Genomic DNA, 14379 nt, shown 5'->3' on the forward strand with positions numbered 1-14379 from the left:
TGAAGCAAAGAAATTACATATCAACAAATAGTCATTTAACTGGAAAAGGAATGCTTAACACATACTGGATGCAGCTCCTTTGTCTTCAAGGTGAAATAGGAATGAAGGAAGAAGGGGTATCTGAGTACTCTGCAGGAAGGTGGCATTGATCTCACCTCTTCTTATGTTAAACACCACTACAGAAACACACTCTCACAATATTTATACAACCAAACACTGGGCATTTGCTGTGATTCAGACCAGAGATGTGTGATTTTATCTACATATCTCCTTCAAATTTCCTATTTCCTCTTCAACATCACCAAATATTTAACTCTAGTTCTGGTCTCAAAGATTACGGTCTTAAGTCTGCCTGAAAGAGTAGGGTAAGATAACTTCTTTTATGACCAGTCATGTAAAACAGGCAATAGAATGGATGTGGTTCAAGTGCAGTAAGATTTTCATGGGGCTTTTCTGACAACTCCCTTCTCTCTTGACCCTAAATGCTGCCAATCTGCTGCCAATCACGCTAGCTGTTGGCCAGCACCAGAAACAAGTCTCAACTCTCCAGACTCAGCTTAAAAATTCCTTTGTTAACAAAATAGGGTAAAATTATGAGGACCTGGCCACCAAACTTGCAACAAAGGATTTAAAATGGAAGGTGATTCAAAGGTTATGCACAGCCCACTCTCTTGAACAATGAAAATCTTAATTCAATGGCAGCTCCTCATGTGGTTACTTATGCATACCTAACCCCATTTCTTCATTCATGAGACTGGACAGTAGAAAGGGAAGCCAAAGGCATAATTACAGAAAAAAACAAAGTATGCCCAGCACACTGCAAAACTGGAAGAGGTACATAGCTAAACTAAATATAAATCACCCAAAGCCACTTCTGCTTATCAATGTATTCATGCATGTTCGCTCTGCAAAGAGATATGGGTTTAGTTTACACTTGGTGTTGTCAAACAGCCTCATAAAAGAGGATGAGAACAGAAGACCCTGCTTACTGCAAAATTAAGAAGGCGACATGGTCATTGGTTTAAATGTTACAGAAAGGGCATTACAATAGCAGTGTCAAGATGACTTGGATCTGCCTACTAGGATGAATTGCTTCCTTTCAAGCAATGCCACGATCATGTGAATTCATATACATAACTGAGTAGGAGAATATTTTCAAGCAAGGTAACTTTCTCTAGAGTGGTCTCAGTACCTGGCCATCTGGGTGTTTCAATAGTGGTTCACTGATTAATAACAGGATGAGATAAATGAGAAAGTGAAGGTCCAGAAAGTCTGAACATCTTGGAGAGTTAAGTTCTTTTAACCCTTAGAAGGATTTTAAATGTTTATTTATATGTGTTTCTATGAGTTTAAGTTTAATTGCCTTTTATTTCCATTTCTTTTCTTCTCTTTTCCCACTCCCCTCACTACCTTTACCTCATCAATTTAAAGTTGCTTGAAGAAGCTTTTCAACAATACCCAAATTAAAGCAATTTTACATATGTTCTCCTTATGAGTGAGCTTGAGGTCTATCCTTGGGAGAGAAAAGATAATCACATGGCATGTTAAGAAAAAGTCCACTGAGGAAACCTACTTATACTGGAATCAGTGAAGTATACGTAATTAGATCACTCTTGGACTGGTCAATAACAAGAACTGTTCTAAAAAACAAGAACAGGTGCCTACATATGCACAAACACTTATGCACACACACAGGAACACACATATATAAACAAATACACATGTGTATACATGCACAGGCAGAAGCAGGTGCTGATAGGTTGAGTTCCTTTCTGGCACCCAGAAAAAAAGGTGGTGATTCTAAAAGTTTTAAGGGTAAACATCACTAAGTGTGTTTGTGAACAGATTTATGTGCTATTTGCCCTTGGAAGTCAACGGGGGCATTATATACTCAGTGGCATTCTAAGGGTTTAGAAGGAAAACCTCTTACAGAAACAAGGCTTAAACTCCAGTGTTATCTTTCCTGGCTCATTCTGGTAGTTATGCTCTGGGGGATGGGGGCCTCATTTGCTCATTTTGTGATGTGCCTCAGTTGTGGATAGCAAACTTGATGACAATATTATGAATCAAGTGATTTAGAACAGATCTCTAATAAAACACAGAACTCAGTCTTGGCATGGTGCAGTTGATTAATATGCCCTGGGCCCATGAAATACATATTCCTGTTGCTAATTGAAACAATCCAGAAGCCTTCTCTGGTAGTTACCTGGCTGATCTTGTTCCATTATCCTACCCTCTTTTGGTAGTACTATAACTATTTGTTTCAAGACTATTTACCATTTAATTCCCAGAATCTGGACATGAATGGTCCAAAGTTTACCTTTTTGTATTTAAAATAGACCTACTCAGAAGTCTTCAACATGAAATATTAACACTATAAATTCATACAATCTTTATCCTCTCTAGAGATCAGAGAACTTTACAGTTGCTATTTTGTTCTAGTTTTTAATGTTTATTTACCCATGAATGACAGACATCACAATCCTCATCTCCTAAGGGAGAAATCATCTAATGGTGCTTAAGTTGCCAGAGGTGAAGTTACTGGTAAAGCTGACAGGTAAAATATGAATTTCCTGATTCACTATTTCAGCAGTAGATTTTATTATCCCATTTTTAAGAAATGACTAAGAATTTGAAAGCCAACTCTTTCAGAACAGCTTATTGACTAAGAGTGCAAGTTTTGGCATTAGCTAGACTTGGGTTTGAATCCCAGTTCTATTTGCTGTCATAGACCTTAGATAAGTTATTTAATCTCTCTGTACCTCATTTTCCAACCATCCATACAAAACCCCAGAAAAGTAGATGGGTGTTGCTTGGTATGCTTTCCAAGATAAATGCCTAAGATAAAATCGGCCTTCTCGTTTCCTAGGGATGTTTTCAGAATTAGGATAGGAAAGTCAGCACATACTTGCTTGAGCAAACAGAAAACAGCATCCAAATAGAGTCTGAGCTCAGTGGGAAAACTCAGCCTATTACAGCACATGAATGGCCATTTACTAATGAGCACAGTAAACTGGTTCTATTTACCTTATCGTGATAGAAGAGCAAGGGAAGGAGGAATAGGCAACATCTTGTCCTGAATGTAGGTGTGACAGCCAATGATAAATGCACCTAAACAAGTCTTCATATGCCATGCCAACAATAAATAAAATGGAAATAATCCGTCTAACATTCAGTACTTAAATTACTGTCTGACTGATGAAACAAATACTATATCTCCTTATTATTATGCTTTATTTATATTATAAACATACCAATTATCATAAGGTTAGTAAATGCACCTTGAATTCTTTCCCTCTTCATAATAGCAAAACGATGGAAGAGGAAGATTGAAGTTATAAGCCTCACATGGAAAAACAAAACTATAAAATCCGTGGGAAAGAATGTGGTATATTGGAATATAAAATCTGTATTTCAACTGAATCAAGTTATTGTTTTATTTCATTTAAAATTTAATTTTTCTTAGAAATACTGATCCCCAGAATTCAAATTATAGCTGAAGAAAGGTAGAAAACATTCTGTTCCTTTCTAACAGACAAATATTAATATTTACACTAACTTACTACTATTATTTGCAAGGAGAATAAAGCTAAAAACTTAGATGTGGACTGTGCTGATTATCTCACCATCTATAGTATAGAGCATTCTTATGTAATGCAACTCAGTCCCCGAAAAGAGGATTAATTAACATGAGGTTTCCATTGGTTCATTCAATTCTTTCCAAGTTTAAATAGGTGGATCAGATTAGGTTTGTAGGACTCATTGAGAAGGTAAAACTTAAAGTGAGCAAAAACTTAAAGTGGGTGAGGGAGTTAGCTATGTATATATCAGGGGAAGGGCATTTTAGTCACCAAACTTGATTCAACCTAGGGCCCCTTGGTCTTGGTCCCATTACATAGTCTAACCCATGTGCTATTGGCTTCACTCCAGCATTTCAGTATATCCTATCCTTTAGTCATTCACTTTTAAAATAACATTCATTAAAGGGTTCAAGGTTACTATATCCAAGTTGCTCCTATCTTATCTGAGAGACACTGAAGTCTGTCAAGATTATATCCTTGTATTAGTCAAAAAGATGTTCTCTTTCCTACTCTTCTTAGAACCGCCTATATTCCTAATCCTTGATTATAATGGCCTCTAAATTCTACCAGAAAGTGCAACTTATCACCAGTACCTCCACTGGAGTCTGAACCTAACAGGGTAAAAACAAGTACATACCAAGTAAGAACAAATAGTGAAAGGAAGGTCCTTCGGCAAATAAGGGGGAGGCGGGAATTAGTAGGAAGCTGTTCATCACATACATAGTTGATGCTAAACTGGAAACAGTAGGATGAAATAATCCAAGACTTGGGATAGTCAGAGCCATAATTACAAAGATGCCCTGCAGACTCAGTTTCTAATGGTTGAGGTTTCAGTGGCTATAAGTTTTCCCTTCACTGACCAATTTGTGGCCACGGATGTCAATATAATGACTTATGTAGGAGTAGTTTGTATATTTTAACCATCTTCATACTTCACTCTTTCAAAGCAATGCATTATTCCTTGAGTAAATATTTATCTGTGCAGTCCAGTGGTTATAGCTAAAGGAAAGAAGCCAGCAAACATGAACACTACCCCGTATTCTGCTACTGCTCTTACATAACAACAAGGAAGTCACCTCTCTTAAGTTTGGGAACTAAGACAGTTTATGCCCCTTGGATTAAGTCCTAAAAATCTTTATATAAAATTACTCATATTCCATATGAACTTGTCCCACCAAAAGTACCTAGACCCAGGTATCTAAATCAATCATTAATTAACCACCCCATTCCTGTCACCCCTGGGATCCTGCTTGGGATTTCCTGTCCAAAATTTTTAGTCCAAGTGTTAATTCCTGAATTTGGTCTCATCACACTTGCTGACTGCTATCTTTGAAAATAAAATGTTAGGTTTTGAGGTCAGGGTGCTCCCACAGACAGCATGGCAAGGTAGCAATCAGCTCTTTGCAAAGAATAAAAAAGAGAATATAATTTTATCTTGAAGTTTGAACTAGGTTTCAATGGCAACAGATCAAGCATAAAAATGTATTAATTACAAAATGGCCCCAGTTAGCCCTAGTTGGCTATATAGGTAAAAAACCCAAAACTATGCCTCCATGAGTTAAACACTAAGCTAAATATATGAGAGTGTACACTCACTTTAAACCTGCCTCTGACTTGTTCTGGAAATTTTGACAAGTAAAACTTCTCTGTGTTCAACTTCCTCATCTGTAAAACTTTAAAAAATGATATTTTACTAGCTGGGGTTTCACAGCAATAAATTTAAAAATGCTTTTGAAAAATGTAAATGCCTGGAGCTGCATAATCAGTCACATCACCTTCAGAAAAAAACAAAGGACCAACTCCCTGTGATCCAGGTGTCCCTACACTCAATAACAAGAGACCTTGGAGATTTGGCTCAGCAATGAGTAAACAGGCTACAATAAAGGAAGGGCAAGCTCCTGGGGAGGGAGGCCAAGGAAGGTTAATCATTCACAGGATTAAGTGTCTTATTTCTCTTTCATAACACAAGCTTGACTAGCTGGAAGCTACCCAGCCAAGCACTAAGGGCCATCAGTGGTGAAAAGGAAATATTAAATGGGAAAGGAACTGAGGTTGAGGTCATCTCATTTTAATTCTCTTAAGTTCTTTCTTTAAGGGTCTTTCTTCACATGAAATTTGGGAGATAACAGTTCAACGTGGATATGTAGAGATTCAATTATTTTTCTTACATATAAAAGCTCTCATACATCATATGAACAAGCCCCCACAAGCTTATGGATTTTTGTAGAAGAGTTTGGCAAAAGATCTCAATCCTGTTCTTAGCTTCTTGCAAATAGTTATGTGACTTAGGAAAGTCTCTTCACCTAGTTAAGCTTCTTATTCCCTGAAGTTAGAAAATAAGAAATTGTGAACTGGGCCCTGGCTAATAAAGGGACAAATCCATTAGTGCCTGGCTCTTCTTTCCTTAGATAGTATGTTTGTACTTTGCAATGTGATCAGGGGTCAAGTCAGTAAGAACAGGACAAATATACATGTAATAGGTTAAGAATGTAATGACAGAAAAACATACAGGATCCACATCCTCCTCTTAACAACTGACAAAGCATTTCCTTACTTCTTCTAAATGAGAACTGGATGATTTAAGGGAGAAGGGGAGGTATGAAGTGAAATTCAGGAAGTGTTCAATGAAGACCTAGCAGAATGTAATGGAAAGAAGTATATTAAAATTGGCTAGTGGGGCTGGGGGTGTAGCTCAGTGGTACAATGTACGCTTAGAACTAAAATAATAATAATAATAATAATAGAACAAATGAAAGAATGAATGGCTAGTGGATATACAGATTCAAATGTGGCTGAGCTGCACAAGTATTGAGTTTTTAAATATTTTTATCAACCTAAATAAAAATGTGAAATAGTCTTAAAAGGCAATCCACATCTATAACACTGAATTTAATATTTTCCTCAGAAAATAAAAATTTCTAGTGATGATCTCTTTTCTCCAAAGAAGTTTCTACTGCAGAAATGCTCATTTCCTTTCCATTCTATCCTATTCCAGAGTTATAAACAAAAGAAAATAAAGGATCAAAAACTTAGAACCTTTTGAAGAAAAAAAAGAGAGTCTCTTTTATAAATCCAAGAGGTTGGTCAGGCTGAGAATCTGTGCCCTGTTCACACAGAAAGGCAAGAGACTCCTGGGCTTGTGGGGTGTGGAGAAGGAGCTGGGCATTGGGACTTACCCTTTTAAGATACTTAATGAAAATTCATTTTGTTCTACCCAAAGACCAAAATCAAGACATGAAGCTTTTACTTCTAGAAACCCTAAAACTCAGTGAAGGAACAAAATGTACTTCCTGTATATTTTTTCCTTTATATCAATCTATTATACTCAGAAATGAGAACAACTTATTATTTACAGTTACAATGAAATAGCAGATCCAATCTAAATGTCCAACATCTAGAAGAATGGTTATAGAAATTATGTTACAATCATGAGGTCAACCATTCTGATATCATTACAAATCTGTTTACAAAACAGTTTTTAATAGGATGAGAAAATATTTGTGATGAAAGAATTGAAAGAAATACTATTTAAAAACTATATGTGAAATGTAAGTTGAATTATGTAAAAACCTTAAGTTTGTATAAAATAAGACTAGAAGGGGATATGACAAATGTAATTAACAATAGTGATTTCAAGGTGGGGTTTTAGAAAATTTTTCGTAATAGCTTTACTGAACTATAATTCATATATAATTCACACATAATTCACATTTGAGTAAAAATTTCAACAGTTTTTAATATATTCACAGAGTTGTACAACCATTGCCACCAGCCAGTTTAGAATATGTATATCATTTCAGAAAGAAATCAGGGCCAGGAATGTAGGTCAAGTGGTAGAGTATTCACGTAGCATGTATGAAGTCATGGTTTGGAACCCCAAAACCAAAAAGGGGAAGAAAAAAAACTACATCCTTTAGCTATTATGCATAAATCCCTCTTATCCACTAAGCAACTACTAATCTAATCTAATATCTGTCTCTATAGATTTTCTTGATATTTCATATGAATATAATGTGTCTTTTGTGGATAGCTTCTTCACTGAACACAATGTTTTCAAAGTTCACTCACGTTGTACCATGTATCTGTACTTCATTTCTTTCTATTGCTAAATAATATTCCATTGTATGGATACACCACATTTTTGTTTATCCATTCATTCACTGATGGACATTTAGGTTGTTTCAACTTTTTTGATATACTGCTATGAACATCTCGGAACAACTAGTTTTCAGTCATACTATATGCACCTAGGAGTGGCTAGGGTTTTTTTTGTTGTTGTTTGTTTGTTTGTTTAAGCCTCTGTGTGCCCAAATTTTCCATAAGGAATATATAATCTTGTACATCTGTGTGTGTATGTGTGTTACATGCACACACATACACATGATATGCACACTTCAGATTAAAAGATTAAAACTAGGGTCTCGTACATGCTAGGCAACCTCTCTACTGTGAGCTACATCCCTGGCCCTTCTCATTTTATTTTGAGACTGGGTCTCCCTGCATCTCCTAGGCTGGCTGGTCTCAAACTTGCAATCTTCCTGCCTCAGCATCTCAAGTAGCCAGGATTATGGGCATACGTCACCATACCTGGCTGGTACTATTATTATTAGGAAAATAATAATAATAAATGTATCGTCTTGATTTTAATCCGCCCATGTGTCAGTTCTTCTTCTGCCCAATCTTTCCTTCTCTCCTAAACCCAACAGACATTTTGTAGTTAATTAACAAAAATGTTTTTAATGAATGTTTGCTCTGAATTGGACTCTGTAATAGGCAAATTGAAGGATATAAAAGGAATGGGAAGAGGTCTCTGCTTTCAAGGAAGGGATGCTACCAAAATCAAGAGAGACTGCTAGAGAAGGGGAAACCAGCATGAACCTAGGAAATAAAGGAATAGAGCAAATTTGAGTGGGCTCCCTCCTACACTGGAACATGAACTACTCCATCACTCAACATAAAACCAGAGTTCTCTCATCTGCCTATGCTCTAACTTAGAAATCATTACAACTCTCTGTTAGAAAGGCATCTTCCTAATGAGGGACCTAACATGGAGATTTAAAAAAAAATTGTTTTAGATGTTGATGAACCTTTATTTTATTCATTTATTTATATGCTGTGCTGAGAATTGAACCCAGTGCCTCATACATGCTAGGCAAGAGCTCAACCACTGAGCCACAACCCCAGTCCTAAGATGGAGATTTTAAATGATTCTTTCCACCACAGCTAAGATTCCACAGAACAGTATTATTTGCTATTTTCTCTGTATACACACTCAGACAAACGACTTGTTTCATTTAGAAAAGACTGTGTTAGCATAGCAGCAAAAGCAAGTGGAGAAATGGCACCACTGTAAGGTGAACTAGGAGCCCATCTAGACCCCCAGTTCAAAATTCACCCACAGTCCAAAATACGTCCACCATTCAAAATTACCCACCACTACTACCTCTCAAAAGTGACCTGCCCTTATAGGAATGTATGTCACTAAAACTGCCCCTAAGGGCCACCTGGGCCACAGGAAAATTTAAGCCATCATGACTCAGCAACATACAATTAGAGAGTTGTATGTGATGTAAGATATCAGATTGAGGAGGAAGTTAACTTTTCTAAACATAATATGCTGTTTAAAATACATAAAGTTCTGAAGAATAACATAATAAATGTTCTGTACTCAAGATATAAAGCAATAAGGGCCAGGCACGGTGGTACAATTCTGTAATCCAAGCAGCTCAGGAGGCTGAGGCAGGAGGGTTGAAAGTTCAAAGCCAGCTTCACCAACTTGGTGAGGTCCCAAAGAACTTAGTGAGATCCCATCTCAAAATAAAAAATATAAAAGGGCTGGGGATATAGTTCCTTAGCTAAGCACTCATGGGTTCAATTTCTGGTACAAAAAATAAATAAATAAATAAATAAATAAGAATAAAGGGTTATATTTTTAAGAAACTGGTAAACAGAAAAATCAACTTATATAAGTTGATGACTGATAATAGAATAAAAAAGTCATAACTATCAACAACAGTTTAAGGGTAGAATAAGATGTGTTGGGAACAGAAAGTATGAATCAGGCACTAAACAAATAAATAAAACCAGGTTACTTTAGAGGACAGTACCTGTCCCAAATATGACTGTGATCTGGGCACCACCTTGCCTTTCTACATTGTATCCTTCTCTGAAACTCTGCTGCTTTCAGGGTGGCAGATGAACCACCTGTTAAAAGAATAAAGAAAATGGCTTCAGATTTAAAAAAAAAAAAAAGAGAGAGAGAGAAAGAGACCAAAATCCATTGAGCTTGCTATGCCTGCTGGAGGCTTCAGGGAACAGGCAGTGTATAGACTTCTGTTATAGTGATTAGGAAAACAACAACAGCTAGAATAATCCCTCCTAAAAACTGAAATAGGAGCATGCCAGGGACAAATGCTTTGGTGGAGGCTTGCCCATGTCCTAGGCCTGGAATAAAGGAGCATTTTTAAAGGGCAAGTCTGAAATGTGCTCACTGAGCATGACCTGCCTTGCTAAGCCTGGTTCTTCTCATAGTTATTATGCCCTCAATTTCATGAACATCATGTTCACTTAGAAAGAGGAAAAAAAATCTGTTTTAGTAGCAAATGCACATCAATACCAGAGTCCTATTATTTCTATTAAGTTAATTAACCTATTTTTGAAAAGTATACAAAATAAGTCACTTAAGTAGGTGTGACCTTATCCAGTGAACTATGCTTTTAAACTGTCTCCAACTATTAAGATTTATAGACCCCTTTATCAACATCTTGGTTTGAAAAGGCTGGCTGAGTGAAAGGCATGCAGCACCAGGCTAAAACAGCTTTGGTCCCTACCAATCAGCCTCTTATTATAACTTAATGATATTTAGATGATGATTAGATTTTAAAACTGAATGATGTTTAATCTAAATTCCTGAGTGCTTGTGTAATCATGCCACTATATATATAATTTAGTACAGTTGGACACAAAACCTTTATTTTATTATGTGGTGCTAAGGATTGAACCCAGTGCCTCACATGTGCTAGGCAAGCTCTCCACCACTGAGCCACAACCCCAGCCCCAATTATGCTGCATTTTAAAGGCTCAGGCAAACAGTCTGAAAGAGAGAATTTGTGACTGAGGTCTATAAAAATAATGTTTCTCCAAGACTGATAAAGGAAAAAAGTGCTTTCTCATGGTATACATATATTGGCAAAATCTCATCACCATTATCATCATTAAAAGCAGAAAAGGCCCTTGCAGAACTGAGTACCATGCTGAGCAATGTACAAAATACAATGCACAAAATGTTTTATGATTTAGTCCTAATTCAAGGGAGTAAAGGCCTAATAGAGAGGCATTTTTATTAAATTAAATAAAATTTCATATATAAAGTGATAATGAACTTTAGTTGTAGTTGACACAATACCTTTATTTTATTAATTTCTCATCTGAAGGTCTCTGGTTCCATGATTATGTGGCCTACCCCAGGGAGATATTCAAACTCCTAAAAACATCTAGTGATGAAATGATGGAAGACACTTCAAAGTTTCACATTGTTTTAGAAGTTTCTCTAACTTTTTTATGTACAAATTACAAAAAGGAATATGGAGCCTCATGGTATGATAACCTTAGGATCTGTGAACTCCAGCATTACACATATGAAGTCTCCTCTCTTTTAAGGTTTCAACCAAAAGATGGTGAATTATGTCAAAGTCACAGAGCAACATCCCACTCTTTGTCATTTTTTAAGCCCTTACTAGTGCCCAGAAACTAGTTCAGAAACTATCTAATCAATTAATGAAGGAGTGTGCACATATTTTAACACCTCCAGGGGAAAACAAAACAAAAAACTCTAGGCTTTTAGTTTTATCTTTGAAATTGCAGGCTCTGTTCCTAGTTTTGTTTTTCCTTTAATGCTGCTCTTCCTGTATGCGCCGTGCTAAACAAAGTGAATTATTGAATATTTCAAACTCATTTTGTTTTGTTTTTTTCCTACAACTTCTTGTCTTTGTTTATATTATTCCTTTTGCAGAAAGATTCCTCACCTTCTTGCGTTCAAATCCTACCTATACTTCACAATTTTAGATGTTATATCGTACACCTACAAGAGAAGTTTATCCTCTGGAGAAATGGATCTAAAGGGGTTTTTGAACTCAAAGACACCAGAGGTAGCACAGGCTGGGGGCTTGTGGAAGTACTGAACCGACCTGCACTAACCTGCAATGAAAGGAGATTAAGTAAAAATCTACATTGGGGGAGAGAAAATGTACTCAGGCCTAGCGCCTTTCCTTCCTTCAGTTCTCCAAACTCTGGCAACCAGTTTCTTAGTTTCAAAAAGAAAACTAGAAAGCTCCTCTCTGGATAAAGAGAATGCACAACATTCAGATGCAAATACCTGGAGGTTCATCCACAAAACAGAGGGATCCCTCCCAAAAATGCCGAATGAAAACATCGATCAAGAAAACTATCCCTGTACTTAGAGCTTCTGGTGTGTGTGTACACACAAGGCACCCCTGCTCTTTTTTTTTAATATCTATTTTTTTTTTTTAGTTTTAGGTGGACACAATATCTTTATTTTACATTTATGTGGTGCTGAGGATCGAACCCAGTGCCTTGTGCATGCTAGGTGAGCACTCTACCACTGAGACACAACCTCAGCCCCTACCCCTGCTCTTCAATGTGAATGGACTTCAAAGACTGCCAGACTTTTGAAGAAAACCTCCAACATGAAAGTCAAAGAGCAAATCTTAACCCCTCCTATATTAACTATATCATAAAAACAGCTTATGTTCCTCAGGAAAAAATAATACTGAAGATTTTGAAAGAACACTTCTGGGGATATTAAGGACATTATTGTTAAAATTCAGTATTTTGTACTTTCATTTTATCTGGATTGATTACCAATATAGTAATGATAGAAATTTTTATTATGATTAAATTAAAATGTAGTTTAGTAATATAGTGATAAATGAAGAAATATAAAATTTTATACACTTAACATTATCATAGTGACCATGCTAGGCCCAGTGTGATATTAAAAAAAAAAAAAATGTCTAATTCTCTGGGTTTGTCCTAGTCTCCAAAATGATCTTCCATCTGTTCTCTGCTATATTGGGAAGGGAAAAAATATATAACATAATAAAAACTCTCATTTCTTCAAAATTCTGTTCTTGTCAAACTGGCATGAAGAAAGTTATCTGCTTAGTTAATGCTTACCACTTTGGTGTTAAATTGTTAATAGATTTGTGTCTCCTAAAGTGAGAGGCTAAGAAGAAAAGATGACCCAGGCCAATAGACCTTTGCTTAAGCTACAGGTCCATTGTGACAATGCAATGACCTTTGGCAGATCCTTGAGTTGCTTTAAAGTTACATTTCTTTATCTCACTGGGTCCCTGGTGGTACATGCCTGTAATCCAGTGGCTCTGAGGCTGAGGCAGGAGGATTGCAAATTCAAAGCCATCCTCAGCAATTTAGTGAGGCACTAAGGAACTCTGAGACCCTGTCTCTAAATAAAATACAAAAAAGGGCTAGGAATGTGGTTCAGTGGTTAAGTGCCCCTAAATTCAATCCTGGATACCAATAAAAAATATTTCTTTATTTCTAAAGTATCCTTTCTATACTATACTCTAAAGTATATATCTCTAAAGTTGTATTTCTTTGTCTCTAAAGTATATACAATAAAAGTCTATCTCATAAGGTTGTTTCTAAATTAAATAAGACAATGCTTATGAAAGGACTTTGTAACTATAAAGTTCCAAAGAATGCATGGAATAAGTAGAAGATCTTAATAAATGAGTCTCCATGTTAAGTTTCAGTTGCTCTATGAAATCTTTGGGTAGGTACAGAGTTTATGGGGCATTCCCTTTGGTCTTTCAGTCATACCAACTAAGTAAAGACCTAATCTACCTGTCAGATCTTAATCTGAGCACTTTTTAAAGTTACTTCCATGAAACATTGAAAAGGAAGTAGAATCTGAGAAGGAAAATATGGTTTTAGGATTTTTTAATCCACCCATCCATCCAATAAATCAATTAACCAAGTCCTACTCTGTGCCAACCACTATTCTGCATATTGAGATGCAAAAATTAACAAGACACAATCCCTCAAACAATAAAGTAGGAAGGGAATAATATTTGCAAATGCTGTAGGTTTCAGAGGAACCATGAAATAAGTATATACAGAGTATAAGGGGATATAAGAAGAAAATAATCAATTCTATTTAAATTAGTACAACCTCATGCTGAGATTGGGCTTTAAAATAGACACTTTCTTATCAAAAAAAGTGGATGAAGAGAATGGGAAGTACTGAACAACATGGCATGTTTAGGAACTCAGGAACTTTCAACATGACTGGAATAAGAAGTTCCAAGAGATGCAAGGTAAAGATCATTAAGACCTCAGGCATGGAGGCACACATGTGTAACCTCAGAAACTCGAGAGGCTGAAGCAGGATGATGGCAAATTTGAAGTCAGCCTCAGTAACTAAGAAAGGCCCTAAGCAACTTAGGAAGCCCTTTTTTTCAAAATAAAAAATAAAAAGAACTGAGGATGTGGCTCAGTGGTTAAATGCCCCTGCATTCAATTCTCAGTATAAAAAACAAAATAAGACGTTTAAATCCTGTCTTGTAAACAAGAAGCCACTGAAGAAAGTGAGAAAGTAACACTTTCTGATTTGCCTTTTGGAAAGGTTAATCTGGAAATAATATAGAAACTAGACAGCCAGGGACAATACTGATAGCTAGAACATAGAAAAGCAAGAGCCTAATTAAAGTAGTTACAGACATGAAGAGAAAGGACATAAAATATTAAGATATGTCAA

At 36.2% G+C, this 14379-nt stretch overlaps 1 protein-coding gene across 5 annotated transcripts in view; it reads right to left on the reverse strand.

The window, feature by feature from the left end:
• Window positions 1-14379, reverse strand: part of Rad51b (RAD51 paralog B) — a 573606-nt gene that overhangs the window by 256059 nt on the left and 303168 nt on the right. The gene's annotated exons all lie outside the window — the stretch shown is intronic.

This window comes from Marmota monax, unplaced genomic scaffold, assembly GCF_021218885.2.
Source record: "Marmota monax isolate L192 unplaced genomic scaffold, Marmota_monax_Labrador192_F-V1.1 WCK01_AAM20220418_F8-fsc00001, whole genome shotgun sequence".
NCBI lineage: Eukaryota > Metazoa > Chordata > Mammalia > Rodentia > Sciuridae > Marmota > Marmota monax.